The sequence below is a fragment of the Lycorma delicatula genome, chromosome 1, assembly GCF_047948215.1.
Source record: "Lycorma delicatula isolate Av1 chromosome 1, ASM4794821v1, whole genome shotgun sequence".
Taxonomy (NCBI): Eukaryota; Metazoa; Arthropoda; class Insecta; order Hemiptera; family Fulgoridae; genus Lycorma; species Lycorma delicatula.
Window position 1 is genome coordinate 39,503,092 of NC_134455.1, and position 17,449 is coordinate 39,520,540.

Genomic DNA, 17,449 nt, shown 5'->3' on the forward strand with positions numbered 1-17,449 from the left:
GATGCAGAACGGTATTGTAAATTCTGGATATTGCTCGCTATAACTGCGGATATTTTATCGTTGTCATTTTAAAATTTCTATTTTTTTTTGTACTACTATATATTTCATGTAATTCTGTTGAAACTCAGTTATCTTTTTAGATCATTTTATTTTTTTTCAGTTGTTTTTATTTCTGTAACTTTTTTTAACAATTTTTATCGTTTAACTTTCTTTGTTGTGTTTATATTACTATTAAAAAAAAAATGTTATTCGTTATCTTAAAACTACAGTTGTAGATATTTTTGTAGTGCGTATTTTGAGAACAGCAAGTTTTTTTCTAAAGTTTTATTTTCTAAAAAAACCTAAAATTATTTTAAGTAGAAAAGGTTTATTATAATCCATATAATGCTGATTAACTGCATTGCAGTTGCTTTGAATGCTTAGTGTATGTGAGCGTAATTATTTTACGTGAATACGTTAATATTTTAAATGACCAAATGCCCATGAAATCATAAAACTTCCTATACAGGGAAGTTTTGTGATTTCCATTGTACATTTCTATTGCGATATCCGTTGTACATTTCCATCTGTTTCTTTTTTTTCTGTTTAGCCTCCGGAAACTACCGTTTAGATAATACTTCAGAGGATGAATGAGGATGATATGTATGAGTGTGAATGAAGTGTAGTCTTGTACATTCTCAGTTCGACCAATCCTGAGATGTGTGGTTGGGTTAATTGAAACCCAACCACCAAAGAACACCGGTATCCACGATTTAGTATCAAGTCCGTGTAAACATAGCTGGCTTTACTAGGACTTGAACGCGGGAACTCTCGACTTTCAAATCAGCTGATTTGGGAAGACGCGTTCACCACTAGACGAACCCGGTGGAATGTACATTTCCATCTACAATGGATATTGCTCACTCAAAAATAAATAAAAACGACTAATATATTTTATCGACTGTAACTTATTATCAATCATAAACAGTTGTATGTAAATAGTACTAAGCCTTATTCGTAAAACTACGATAAAGAACTCTTGAAAATGTTATGCCTACTCTTACTAATTACTAAGTAACCAATAATTGAAAGTATTAAACAGTCAATGTGCGAGTGTAGTTATCTAATAAAAACATTCTTATATTGATAATAGTTTAATTAAATACCTTTTTTACTTTCACAAAAAAATTGTGTTTCCAACTTTATTTTAAATTTAGTAGACTTTATAATTCTCCAAATTATTTAAGTTATTTCTTTATTTCAAAAGCATGTATACAGTTTATTTTTATTAATTTTCATAATTAATGATTATTTTTACGTTTAATTAACTGTATATACCGAATATTCTAAGGTCGGCAATTAATTTTTTAATTTTATTTGAATGGATATTAAAAATTAGGAACAGAAATTCTTCAGTAATTATTGAAATCCATTTTAATGAATATTTTTTTAAAAAAATTAACGTTGTTTTTCAGTTATCCCTTTTTAAAAATTATACTTATTTTAAATTGCAAGAAATAAAAATGATATTCTCTTATGAATATCAGAACTTAAAAAGAAAAGTTTGTAATTTTTATTAACGGACATTTTTTCTTTAATATTTAATACTATTCTCAATAAATCATAAAGAATTGCCGTCAATTTAATTCCTGAAAACTGAATAAATGTACAAACCGATTCATATATTTTTGTTGTTAATCTCCAGATTTACAATAAAACTAGCAGCGGTTAACCGAGTAAAACGTAGTACTGACTGTTTGATAACGCAATAAAATGGATACTAGCAAACAAAAGGCTCCTACGCCTTTACAGGAAGAAGAATTGCCTGAAGAAAACACTTAACTTGCCACTAAATAATTGAACCGGGGCCGCAAACTCATTTCTTGCTACTAAGTATAGCTTCCTTTAGAATTTCCTTCCAATCTTCATATCTTACTGCGGCAAACCATTGCTTTTCTTTCATTAAAGGGATTCGCAATTGATAAAATTGCGTAAAAAAAATTTACCACTTACTAACCCGACCTTTCTACAAATAAAGTTATACTATAAAACTAGTGAAGTTCTTATATTTTTTAATAATATTTCTCATTTTTCTTCCATTGTATTAAGAAGCATTAAAGTAAGTATAAACGAAACGACACTCTCAAGTGAAAAAAACGTGCTGTTAAGAAAAGTCATTAAACAATATATATTTATAGTAATCTAGTATCGTTAGAAAAATTACGTTATATCAACCAACAGTTGTAAAGTTTTTTAATAATAATATTTAATCTTCCTTAAATTAATAAATTTTAATTTAAACCAATTTATTTTTGTCAAGTAATTTAGATTATAGAAAGTTTTACCATTTTATAAGAAAAATGTCTGTTGGAATTGCTTTTAAATTTGAATTCATATTTAATATAATTTTCTAGCGGAGTACTGAATTACTTATTTATCCATTAATTCTGTTTAATGTTTCCATTTTTTTTTTTTTTGGAAACATTCGATTTAATAATATTTTATTTAAAATTCCTTGACGTTATACATTTTTAACTACATTCTCTATGCCGCATCCTACTTTTCGGAACCCATTTCTTTATTATCCTTTGTTTTTATGCCTTACGTGCCTGACCTGAGATTATGCATGTCAGGTCAGATCAAGAAATAAAATAAAACTTATTGGAATCTTATGAAAATTAAATGCATTTTAAAATGGGTTACAGTTTCAACCTCTTTGTAAGTTTGAAAAAAAAAAAAAAAAAATAGTTGATAGTCAGTTACAAAGATAAACATTAAAAAGAATGGATAAAAATAAACGTCAAATAATTAGGATGTTGAAAAGTTTGTTTTTGTCGTTTTAAAAATATGTGTCGTAATTTTAACATTACCATCGTAACTGGATTATTTCAGCATAAGTGGTGTCGCAGTTTTTAACCGATTCATAATTTTAAAAGACGTTTCATGCGTGTGATCTTTAGCTAATAAATTTAGAGGTTAGGTGATAAATAGAAATTCTCAATCTATTGTTCCGAGCGATGTATCATGAATGAAATATCTGCTTGTTTATGAAATTAAGGATAAATAGAGAGTTTTTTTTTAATGATTGTCGGATGAGTTAGGTTTAATATTTAGATCTTTGAGATTTTCAGCCCGGTAAATACCTCAATACAATACAACTATTGCACACACTCATGTTAGCTGAAAAATGCAATAAAGAAATCAACAAAATGTAATGGATATGAGATTTTAATGAACAAGACAAACCTGTTTTAATTGACAAGAACTTTGTTAAACTGCAAATAAAATCCAGTTTCAAATTATAAATACAAATATCATCAATTAATATTATAATCACATCAATTAAAATTCATACAAGATTGCTACAATTTTCAGAAAAAGTTCGTATGTTGATTTCAAAACCAGAAGTAAAATACATGATATAAATCTTACAAACTAACAAAATGAACACTGTTAAACACAAAAAGGTTCACACAATTTAAAAAATGTGTTTCCTCTTAATTCAAAACAGTGCAAATTTCATAATTTATAATGATCATTACAAGTTAACATTAAAATAACATTTTTACATTACAATCTTAAGTATAAGAGTACTGATTTAACAATCATAAACTAAGAGTAAAATGAATTACTCAATTCCGTTAAAATAAATTCCATCTATGCATATTTAATAAATTTCTCAAATATTCTGTAAATTTCAATTTTTTTTTTGTTTATGCAAACTTAAAGGACTTAAAAGAAAACCACTGCGATTCATTTAATATTTTTTAATAATTTTACATTATTGATATAATAGAATTTTAAGTGCTTTAACAATTGTTAACTACTAAAAATATTGATGATTCATATTAATATTATTTTTTTTTTAGTAATGCATTAAAAATTACATCCATTACACATAAAAATGTTCATTAAAAATTACAAACATTAAAATTTGTTTAGTTGTTATGTAAGTTGCTAAGTTGTTCAAACCATCTTACAATGAATGACTTTCAGACAGAGACCCTTTACCACAACAAGCATTCAAAGATGATAGTTTATAAAAATATTTCTTTTCTGAGGTTGATATGAATTAATAGTCAATGAACTCCAATTGCAACTTCATTCAAAAAGTATTCTCTTCATACATGTATAAACCAATAATGAAAAGAGTTTTAATATTTGTAGAAAGTACGTTTTTTTCTAAGAATCTTGACAAACTACTTTGTTTTATGCCTCACTTTATGTTCCTTGGTGGCTTCTTGCTTATAATTTTAAATATGCTAAAATATGTTCAGAGTGCTAAATATTTTTCATTTTCATTCAAATGAAGACACATCATACATTAATAATTATTTTTTCGTAGATTTATTTTGGAATAAATTAATTTTCTTGCTTTTAACAAAGATCCAACATTAAGAGCAGGTGATATTTTCACATTTGACCAGTTTTGGTGTCCTTCCTCACCGCTTGGATTTATGGACTTTCTTTTTACATGTTCTTTCACTATCTTCCATTATAACAGATATTCTTCTGTTGACTCACGTGAAACAGCCTTATTATATGAGTGAAATTCTACTTTCCTTTTGGTTCAGGGAAGTCATCTTGAAGTGGACTCTTTTTGCAGACTTGTCGTATTATCTGTACAAACTTTATTTTTGTTAAATTATATTACATGAGATGTTCTGATTTTCTTCTTGGATTCTGGTAGATCATTGTATACTAATCTGATGTTACTTTTGTTGTAATTGATACAACAAATGTAACACTCATTTGATTCTTCTGAATCTGATACGCTGATAATATCTGAATCAGAATTACTTAACAATATGTTTAATTTATTCACTCTTTATTTAATGTTCAAATATATCATCCTCAATCTGTACGAACAATTAAATGAAATATTCTGAATACAAAATATGTATTTTAAATTTCGATTAAATTTGTTGTGCTTGTGACATATATTTCTCTAAAGTATGTGAATAAGAGAAACAAACACCTGTACTTGCAGTTAACAGAATCCACAACAAGCAATGCTAGTTACAATCTCATCATTTTCATACAATTTTCCATATAAATATCATTTCCCATTAAAATACCTTTGATCAGTTAAGTTTTATATCAGTTTTAATAAATTACTTTCATGGGTCAATGAAGTTATTATAACATTTAAAAATAGATGATAAAATCCAGTTGAAAATAACAGAACTAAATGTTAAAGTGAATCAAATTAATATTTTGATTCTGAGAAGTTCCATTGTTGAATGTAATTTAATATTTTTTGAACTGATTTCATAAATTACAGTTTTTTTTTTTTATTTCTTTCTTAGAGTTAGTTATCAATGTTTAAATATTTAGAAAAATTATCAGCTTTGTGAATAAATATTATGTATATTTCTCTTTTTATCATATTCTGTATCACTTTCTATTTTAATATCTGTCTTATAATTACTTGTACTAGATTCAGTTTCATTAGTTTCAGATAAGCAGGTTGTTATGTTTTTATTCTTGACAAATATATCTATCTAATAAATTATTCTTTGTAACTCTGTCAAAGCATTCCCTCAATTCACTATTTAGTGAATAAACGTTTATTGCTTTATTTTTTATTTTTTTGTTGACTTGGTAGTGAACTATAAACATCTTTCAATTTTTTACAGTCATTTATAGTCTCTATAAGAGTAATATTTTCCTTAACGTGCTCCTTGTCTTCCACTGCGGAAAATTCTTGTAGTACATGAGATTTTATTCCTAATATATAAATATGACTTTTACAGTTAGTTTTATTTGAAATCTGGAACAGTATTTTCTAAGTTAATGGAATTATTTAATTCCTCAATAAAATTACATGTACCTTCAAAATTTTCAATAATTTTAGATTTTGACTTCTCAAGAGTTTGAGAAAATTTAAAGGAGTTTTTAAGAATTTATCTGTTTCCCAGTGACATAGTATACATTTACCGAGCTGAGCTTTAGAAACAAATACTACAGGACATAACTGACACTGATTAATGATTGGATGACCTAAAGTTTTGGTATCAATTCCATTTTCAGAAATAATTTTTGAAACAATGTTTCGTATAACATCTTCTAAACATAAACCAATCAGATAGTTTTGAAACAGCTACTTATGATTTAATAATTTATTAGAATTTTTCTTCATGTGTGAATAAATTGCATTTTTACAAACTGCAGTTTACCAAACTGTGTTTGGTATTTCTTCAACAAATTGTAAACTCAAACAGTAAAAACTCAAAATAGACAATTTAAATAATAAACTGGAAGATATATTTATCAATATACATGTATTTCGCGAGCAGCACAACATAGCTGAAACTCGACCTTGTTCAAATGGCATCTCCTACACCATTTCAATATATTATTAAATTAAGAAGGTGCAACCTACAAAAATAATGTAAAGAGCTTTAGTTGTTCAAAAAACATTTTAACATACCTTTTCACATGTTAGGAAAATGAAATTTTATCAATATTTAAGAAATATTTTCTGAGTTTTTTTTGTATTTTAATATCTTTTTCAATTTTCACATCAATTGTTTCCATATCTATTAATTTATAATGTTCAACTTATTAACTATATAAAAAAAATACATGTGTGTATATTATGTGGGGTTTTATTTTGCAGTTACTCAATAAAATCTAAACTATCGAATTTACATATGTTTCACACAGAGCTAGTAATTTATAAAATAGAATTTTACAGTTCTAATAATAGAATTTTTACCTTCTACCTAATTAAAACATAATTTCAGAAATTACAAATAAAAAATGTTTAAAAATTTTAGTTTACAATATGTAAATAATGTCTTGTTCTCAAAAAGAAATAATAATGGTTTTTAATACTGACGTACCACAATCTCACTAACAGACGAAGAACTAGGTAGTTGTGAATCTCATCGTTTGTTGTGAACAATGGCTCCTCTGCAGTTATCCTCATTACCTTGTTTAGAAAACGTTGTGTGACGACGATGATATTAATACGTGTAGTTCCCCGCAACTACACACCAAAGTCCAGGTTGGTTGTAGGACAAGTTTGTAAATTAGAATTTTACAAGCACTCTGAGTTGTGAGTTTTTCCTCAATAGTCAATGCAGCTCCTTATGTTTCGCGTTCATTTGTTTTCTATTCTCCTTCACGCGATGTTTCCAGGTCAAATTTCGATCTGGGTGCAACGTCGATAACAGGCGTAAACTTTCTGATTGTGAAATCTAAACACCGCCTCGGGTTACTCTGGGACGGTTACCTCTTCTCATCTCTACATTGATGTCCTTCGATTTACACAGATTAAATTTTTTCCTCCATTTCTTTAGCCATGGACAGATAAGGTCTAATGCTGATTGCAGTCCTCTTGAGACTAGTCCAGGTTTTTTAATGGCAAGTACAACTTTATCATATGCAAACGGGCAACGGTGCAATTATCCAGGGTTGGTAGTTCCGCAATGAATATTTAATACAGCGCAGCACACAGAACTGAGTCCTGAATTGATTTTGACGAAGCTCATAACTCATCAGTATATCTGATTGGGGAGCAACGTCCCTCAAGATGATTTTGAAAATCAATCTAGTTGGGTTGAGGAATTTGCCATAGTTTCCAGTTTTTTTTACATAAAATTTAGGCTGTTAATTTTGCAAGCAACGATTAAGAAAACCTTGCCGTTAAGATATTTTCGAGAGTACCTTATTAAGTAACCTTATTCCATCTGTTTAAATAAGAAATCTATATTTGAATAAAACTCTAATTTGTCAACACTACTCTCACGACTACGGCCAGCTGCTTCAACATATGTTCGGCGGAGAGATTCAGGCTTCATGTCCATGTTTCCAGGAGGTGGACATGATTTCCTCACGTATCCTAACATGAGAAAATTTTCATCATCAAACGTGAGGTAAGACGCACTATGGCCTGTGTAATTGACCGTGAAATAACCAGTGAGCTTTGATTTATCTTTTGCCTTACTTTTATCCTAATATCTCTTTGTACACTCTTTAACCCCGATAGTTTGCCGGAAGGTCGATTTGGCATATAGCACAGACTGTTCTATCCTTCCGTGGGCAATCGGTTGTGTTTTGGCCTTCTCCATATTTCACGCAGTGGAAGAGCCTCACGCAATTATCCTTGGAGTGTCTGTACTGTTGGCCTCTCATTTTTTATACCAGGCCTCCAGGTTTCCATGGTGTTGAATGAAACGCTGCGTTTTAATTCTTCTTGAAAGTGATATTTTAAATTAACCATTTACCTAGAGGTTATAGAAATTAGTTTATTAGGTTATAAGACTTCACCGTTATGATAGCCTGACTGTACACTTTAACTAATAAATTTTTTTTTTCTTTATCAGATTAAAATATTATGAAATAACTTACGTAACTTATAATTTTCTTTAAACTTACACATTTCATAAATAACTTGCTTGTTTAGAATTAAAAAAAAACTTAATGCTATAATCGTATTGCAGCAATTACGTAAAGATACTGAAATAATTGTAACCATGTTCATCAGAATCACCAGTGAATTACAGCATTCTATCATTCATTTAGAAAAAAGTATTCTCATCGGAGTTGGGTTTAAAAAGAAAGAACTAAAGCGGAGAGTGAGCTGAGAACTGTAGAAGATCATTATCAATGACACTAACGCGGTAAATTGAGAAGTTAAGATGTGAAGGGTGAGATTCTTCAATGTTAAACTTCTTACCTAGACTTCAATTTCAATTCTTTTCTGTTAACTAGCTTCAATGTTTTTCAAAATTCAATAAACCACTATAATAGCATAATGTTTTATATTATTGACGCGTGCACATTCACATAAAGCACGGGCGCACACAAAAGGACACATACACATTATATATAACAAATTAATTGAATGATATATTTTGCAAATAAAAATCAATAAACTATTATCTATAACAATGTAATATATAAGTCGAATATTCATGCACTGTACAACGTTTAGACGATAAAAACAACTATTTACATATCATCAAACTTTATCCAGATGAGAATAGAACAAAAAACAAATTTTTTAATCAGGAAGGGTTTTTTAATTTTTTTTTTTTAACTAATAAAGTTTTGGAAATAAACTGAATGTAAATGAACTCATATTATTATTATTTAATTTTATTGTTTGCATAAATAGAATATTTAATATGTTTAATCAATTTTAAAATAGTCAACTGAAAAAATGGAAGTAAAGTTGTTCATTATTATTGAGAGAATATTTGTCCGATATTACGAGCTGAAACTCAATTTTAATTCAAATTGAAAGTTATAGAATATGCATTTATTATTGCACAATCTGGCATTATTCGCTATATATATATATTTTTTTTTTTTTTTTAATAAATTTAATAATAGGCAACTAATACAAATATATTTCAATAAATAAAACTGATACTTTTTGCACACTAAAAAAAAATGTAATCACAAGAATCTTTTGATGTTAAAAGTTTTCTCTGCAAGAGCATTTTAATATGTTTTTTCTCTTAACCAAACTAATTGGCACTAAGAGTTTATGTTGTATCTTCACAAAAATAATATAAACAAATAATTTTGTTAAAAGTAATGAAATGCTTATCAACTAATTTTTAACTTATAGCTTAATTTCAAACATTCACTTTCATTAAACTTTCAACTTTTCACTAAATTTTTCTTTATATTTTTTACATTCAAAGGATCCGTAAAACCTGATATTATGTAAAAATCAAGTCAAAATTTGCTTCTTAAAATATCTTTTATGTTTTTAATTAAGAACTTTTTAATAAAGAAAAAACAAAAAGCAAAATATGTAAATAATAAAATGCATAATTAACAATAATATTATTAAGTTTAAATATGTTTAAAGGATTAAGAGTAAATCAATTGTATTATTTTTTTTAAATAAATGCATTTTTCACTGTAATTTTAGGCTTTTATAATTACAAAACGATAATGTTTTTTGTTCGAAATGAAGATATTGCTGAAAGGGTATGGACTGAAAAATAATGAAGTGATATAGATTGTCAGTTAACGTTAATATAAAGTATTTCTGGTTAAATATAACCAGAATTAGGTTCCAAAATTACAGCGATAGCAATATTATTGGTTAAATAACAAAATTCTTATTTTTTTGCGAAATTATTATATCTTTATACTCGTATTTAGTTCATTCACATACCAGCGAATTCTGTTTCATTCGTCCCTATTTTAATATTAATTCCTATTCAAGGAATTCAACAGCGAATCCACTCCTTTCAATTTTCATTATACGTTAATTTTAGCCGAGTACATTTCAAAATGTAAAAATTTATAAAACGTTTTTAATAATTAAAAAAATACTTTAAAAGTTTTAATAACTACCTTAACCATATTTATAAATAATCATTATTTTTTTGTTAATAATTAACAAAAAAATCATTATTATTCTAACAGAATGATACATTCTGTTAGAATATGAGTAGGAAGACTGACTTTCAGCAAAATTTAATAGAATAGAATATGGATCTGCAGAACTGACCTAACTAATCTTCTTTGTTCAATTTTATTTTCAATATTACTGTATGTTTGCGTAAATTATCACAATTTAAACTGAACCGATACAGTCTACTTTGCACTGAAAAAAAATTATGCACAACAGAAACCCTAACACAAACGTAAAGTAAGCTATAGATAGAGTTTAGTAATGCACCAGCAAAAGGCTGTTAGGCTGTTGAGAGAAAAAATAACAGTAGAGAAAGTTTTTATTTCGAGACCAAAAGTATACAGTCGGTGATTCATTTTATGAATAACCAGCAGTAATAAGCTTACTTGTCATTGCAATATTATGCCTTATAAATTTCCGTTCTTATTCACAAATATGGCTACCAAAGATATCACACTGCACTTATAATTTATACAGTACTGCATTTATGGAAATCGATGTACGGTATTTTTTTTTTTTTATTCAGTAGAAAAAAGTGGACTATCTAATAAAACTGAACGGGTTACGAAAAGCATTCCAGTTACCAAAATGCCGGATATCGATGCTCTCAATGTTTAAACAAGTTTAGGATCTATTTTGTCACCAAAAAATAATAATTTTATTTATTTACCATTTCCCATTACGTGAATACTGCCAAGTATAAAATATTGACTTTGAAAAATGTTTAAATAATATGTTTTAATTTATAATGTTCTTATCTATAAAATGTGATAAATGTTACATCGTGTACAGTTAAAATGTTGCCTAAATTAACACAAAATATTAATAGTTTACAATAATTTTCTTCTTAAAAGATATTTTATTGAAGTAAAACGTTATCCTTTTAAGTTTCAATTTTTATTTCCGTTTTGTTGAAATTTTATTTATCATTTGTGTAATTAAAGAATAGTGATATTTTTATAGGTACTGAGACTCAGATAAAAAACCAGGGTATGTAGCAAAAAATTGTATTCTGCAAGAGGGAAACCCGTGCAGCCGAGGAGCGTCTCCAGTGAGTACAGACCTTTCTTTAATTACAATCTTTCTAGCTAGAGACCTCTCAGCAAAACAATATCCAAGAAGCCAAAGAAGGATGATGACAGGCCTTGATACGGGCCTGGAACCCCTTGCAGAGATCTTGCGTGCCAAGCATAACCCTTATGTACTGAGTTACGTAGACTTCAAAAGCTTTCTGGAACGCTGGAGAGGTAACTCAGCAGTACGAGATTTATCACGAGATTACTCAACTAATACGATGGAACCGATACTTATGCTTCGGGAAACATACCTGAAAGTACCAGAAAGGAGTGTTAAAAATAGGTTCACCCATGTAATAAATAAATTGGCGCGTCATGTCGCGACTACCGAGTCAATTGAATGATGTCTGATGAGGATTGTAATGACAGCACTGCCGAGTTACCTCTCGACGGTAGCTCGCTCGCTAATATTAGTGTTTAGTCGCCCTTGCGGAGAATTTCTTATATACAGACAAAATTCACCATGTCCGTGACCCGACCGTACAATGGAATATCAATGGACTCCACCCCCAGAAAGAAAATTTACAGTTTCTAATCAATCGATTCAGTCCTTCTCTGATATGCCTGCAAGAGACTAATTTTAAGGATAACCACTACGTAGTTTTGAAAGATTACAATTTTGTTTTCAAAAAAAAGATTGGATGTCTCCCACGCCAGCGGTGGTGTAGCTATATTCATTAGTGTTCAACTAGCCTATAAAGAAATTCATCTGCCTTGAAGCTGAAGCTGTAACTTTGACGCTTGCTTTTGGAACGTTTACAGGTTATAATATCTATCTCCCCAGCAGTCGGGAGTTAACTGTAGAGGAACTGACAGAGGTAGTTAGGCAACTGACCAAACCATTTCTACTGATGGATGATTTTAATGCTCACAGCATCAGCAGGGTCTGCAATAAGTTGTACGCTAGGGCACGTTAGTGGAAAGATTCCTTGAGAGGCCAGATCTTGTTTTTCTTAACCTAGGCTAATATATACACATCTCCACAGCTCATATGGGACTTTTAGTCCCATTGACTAACCATTTGTGATGCCGCCTCAGCCCACCTCTACGAATGGGGAGTCCTATAGTAATCATATGGCAGTGACCACTTCTACGTTTATCACAGTGCAATTTCCTAGCTGCGATTAATAGAGACATTCCTACGTGTGAGCTATGAAACAATATCAAAAAAACAAAGGAACCTATAAGACCAGTCATGAACATGATCTAGTTGAGAATAGTCGCATAATTCACAACCCTTACGATATTACGAATAATCTGGGTGACAGGTTTTCACGGAACTCGAGCGACTCAAATCTTGATAACAATTTTCTGAGGACTAAAAACAGCCCTTATTTTAGTTTAGAGGACATGCTTCGACGGAATAATAGCATCAACTAGGATCTGAATGACACTCTTACCTTGAGTGAATTACGAGATGTACTTGCACGACTAAATTCTTTTACCCCTGGACCTAATCTAATACGTCTTTATAGGGAACTTTCTAATGAAGGTTTGCAGCATCTGTTCCACCTGTTCAACAGTAACTTGAAGGAAGGAGTGTTTCCAGACGTCTGGATGGAGACGGTAGTCATCCCTGTGGCTAAGACCAATCGTGATATCACTTCAGCAGAGAACTACCGTTCGATAGCATTAACCGTCACGCTTTGCAAGATGATGAAGAAGATATAAATAAAAGACTGAAATGGTATCTGGAAAGAATCAAATCCTTCTCCCAATACCAATACGAATTCAGAGAAAAGAGATTTACCATGGATATCTATACAGACAGGTGTGTGTGCGAAGCATTTGCTTCCAATTCGTGTTACCTTAGACATAGGCTTATGAAATGACTTGGAGAGAGAGGATAATTTCTACCTTGTTACAGAACGATTTAAACGGGAATATTTTGCGCTTTATCGCTAATTTTCTGAGTAAACGGACGATCCGTGTTAGAGCTAATGGAGTCCTTTCAAAGATCTTCAAAACTGAAAACGGAGTCCCACAGGGATCTCTCCTAAGTGTACTGCTCTTCTTGGTTGCTATCAATGGATTGGCTGATGTGATCACTCTGCTAGTTAAGAAATGTATCTTCGCTGATGATATCACTATCACCTGCAGAGGTAAGGAAATTGGAACTACGAGGGAAATAATGTAGAATTTGTTGAACTCTGTGCACAGATGGGCACAATGTAGTGATTTCAAATTGTTGATAATCGAGTCTAAATTTACTGTTTTCTCTAGGCAACCAGTCGGATGCAAAGATTTGGTGAGACTGCCCTTAGGTGAAGACAAGATAAAAGATAAAAACGAGATTAGGCTTGTTGGTGTGACTTTTGATAAGAAACTGACCATTTTGAGCCACTCTAACTTCATATATATTTTTTAAATGCTGCAATAAACGACTGTTAATTCAGATCAGAAACTAATTCTATATGAATAGCTTTAGTAGTGAGACATATGAAAAATGCAATATTAAAATTTTTATGGTGTTAGATCTCTGCCCTCCATGACGAATAATAATTGGACCGCCGTAGTCTACTACGCATGTAGAGAAAGGTCGGGAAGGAATAAATCTGGAATATGATAACTGACCAAACTGTTGTACCTGCCTTTTTGTATAATATCGAAAGGATATCATACATTTACTAATGATAGAAGAAATAATTCTCATACCATTTATAATCCAATATTTTTGACGTAAAGAATGATGTGTTAGTTGAACACACAAGTTAAAAGACGCAAATGCTCAGCATTAATAATCAGTTTTTTATTATTTGCATTAGGATGTAAAATAAGGGGATTTTTAACATGGTAATATAATACTGAGTGTTGTAATCTATCTCCTACATGAATTAAGCCTAAATTATCCAAAAATGGTTCAAGTGATGTCATAGTTTAGCTACGATTAGAAATAGCTTGATTGTTTTTAGATTATTTATTTCTTCACCAAAATGCATGTGTTGCGATTTTTGAATAAAAATGTTAAGCGTATAATTTAATTCCTTAGTTTCGTTTTCTGTTTTCACTCGCATGTTTGAAGTGAATGCATTAATATTTTCTTGAAATTGTCGTCTGAAATTAAGAAATTCTATAAAGTCTTTAAAGGTGGAAAACCTTTGATTTGCCAACTGTTCCTTCCATTAGCTTGAGGTATTGAAATCCAGTTTTCATCTTAGAAATTGGACCACAACAAATTCATATGTGTTTCCAGGAAGTTGCATTGATTCAAGCGAATTTACACATGAGGAAATTTCATCAATAAATATGTATAAAGCAGCTGCGGATTCTCTTTTTATAGAATCTGAACTTAAAAAATGAGCTCAGCATTAAGAAATGTAATTATATATTTACTAAATCGAGACTTTAATAATTCTAGAGCCTACATAATTTTTTTTATTTTGAGTGAGTTTGTGTTACATAATTAAGATTTATTTTTTCGACTCTACATTTTCAGTACGTTATATTTTTGTTATTTGATAAATTATTATTTCACACCTGAATTTCCTTTAATGATTAAATGAATATTGATCTTAATTGATGCATTATATAATACCTGTTACACTTTATAAATTCCCACTTTTTTTGTTACTGTTTCTATATGAATTTGTCTAATGCACTAATTTTAGTCAGTGTTCTTCCATCCTTCAAAGACTCAAATTGTAATTGTTTCGAATATGTGATTAATTAATACAATAATGTTATACATATATATGAATTTCAAGTTTCAAGGATTATAACAAAAATAATTTATGTTATAAAATAAATAAGGACTTTATTTATTTGAATAAACCAGCAAAAAACAAAATATTTAGAATAATTAAACCTAGCCGAGGTATTGAACCAATGCGGCAAATTATTCAAACATTGCAAACACATAATATATCCGTATAACAAAAATAAAACGAAATTACTTAGTAGCTTATATGAATAAAAATAGCTTTTTAAATGAAATTGTTTAAATAATTAAGGTTTACAAAGTCAAATTTTGACAGTCCGGTTCGAAAATTTGGCAGATTGATTAAATGATTAAATGAATCGTTGATCAGTATCTTAAATTTCATAAACAACTAACAATGGTAAGGAAGTGCAATATAATTATTTAATTTCAACTGTAACTCAAGTAATAAAAAAAGCAATTAAAACTTTTTTTATTAGTCTTTCTTAGGCGTAATCTTGAACATTTTCAATTAATATATAGAGTGTCCCATATAAAACGCAACCCATCAATCATCACTCATCCATGAAATTTCAAAAGTCAAGCTTACTCCCCTACTCGTTACTTAAATGGACTCCTCCAACATCTGAACATCGCGGCGACGCGATGTTCAGAACACTACCGTAGCAACAACACTACCGATAGAACACTACCGATAGCAACAACAATGCAATCATAACGTTCAGTGTATTGCTAGAGACAAGATGGTGTTTTCGCTAGATGAACGTGTTTTCATTGTCGAGTCGTAATTCAGTACGAAATCAGTGGTTGCAGTGCAAGATTTGTTTCGCCATAAGTACCCAGATAAACCAGCTCCTAACAAAACATCAGTATTAAGGTTAGTTGCAAAATTTAGAGAGACCGGTTCTGTTAATAACAAGGAACACAAATGATCTGGGTCAGTGTTGAATACAGATACAGACACTGAAATTAAAGACCAATTACTCGCCTCGCCAAATAAATCGATCAGACGTTTGTCTGCTGAAATTAATTTGTCTAAATCGACTGTTCATCGGGCGACCAAACAATTACAATTACGACCTTATCGCATTCAAACGGTTCATCGACTTCTTGAGCCCGAAGAAAAACGGCTACAATATTGTCAACGGTTCCGTCGATTTCTGCGTGAGGTAATTAATGTTATGGATTCGTTATTTATCACACATGAAGCACGGTTTCATTTGGACGGCTACGTAACCAGCCAAAACAGTAGAATTTGGAGTGCTGAAAATCCCAACGTTTATCACGAAAAACAATTACACCCGCAGAAGTTGGGTGTGTGGTGCGCGATATCGCGGAAGAAAATAATCGGTCCTATTTTTTTCGAGTACACCATTAATGCAGAACGATATCAGGATATTTTATTTCAGGTCATCTCACTCTTGGAAGAGGAAGACAGACACTGCCGGCTACAACATGACAGTGCGACATCGCACTACGCAGGTTCAACTTCCGATTTCATCGAGGAATTCTTTGTTAATCGGGTTATCGGTCGATGCTTGTGGCCACCAAGATCTCCAGATTTGACTGCGGCGGATTTTTTTCTACGGGGTTACCTCAAAGAAAAAGCCTACAGCAACAAACCACGAACACTTGAACAATTGAAAGTCGATATTGAACAAGCTGTATTAAATATCCAGCCACAAACTTTGAAAAAAGTTGCAATAAACGCTGTAAAAAGCATTGAAGCTTGTATTCAAGAAGATGGCGGCCACTTCCAACATTTACTCTAAATATAAGGTAATGGATGGTAATAATAAAAATTACATTTACATTTACACATGCATTTTTATTATTTCAATACCTACCAATATAAGGTTGGGTTGCGTTTTATATGGGACACCTTGTATTATTATTATTTGTTTAATATGCTTATTAAAACAACATATATTGTTATAATATGAAAACAAATCACGTTGAATTTTATCCTAGGGTTAATACGTATTGATCAATAAAACTTTTAAAAAATATAGTAAAATCTAGCGATTATTTAACGTTTAATTAATTTGCATACAAATTTTAATAATATTTTTCCATTCGTTGATTTTAAAATATATAAGTTGATAATGTGACGTCATCTACAATTATCGTAAAAGTTACGTAATAAAAAAAAAATTTATTTTTTTTTATTCACGCCCAATGTTGTTTTGACTGCTTAAGTAATTAAATGATCATATTCTATTATGATTATTTGTCTTTTGTTAGCAACTTTTGATAATTTTTTAGAAAATTTTTCTTGAAAATTCCAATACTTCGTTAGGTAAATATTTCTCTTTCTCTATTTTTAAATAATCAGTGAAACAAAATGAT

At 30.0% G+C, this 17,449-nt stretch overlaps 1 protein-coding gene across 1 annotated transcript in view; it reads right to left on the minus strand.

The window, feature by feature from the left end:
• The window catches only part of LOC142317481 (zwei Ig domain protein zig-8-like), a 214,889-nt gene that overhangs the window by 115,809 nt on the left and 81,631 nt on the right, over positions 1-17,449 (minus strand). The gene's annotated exons all lie outside the window — the stretch shown is intronic.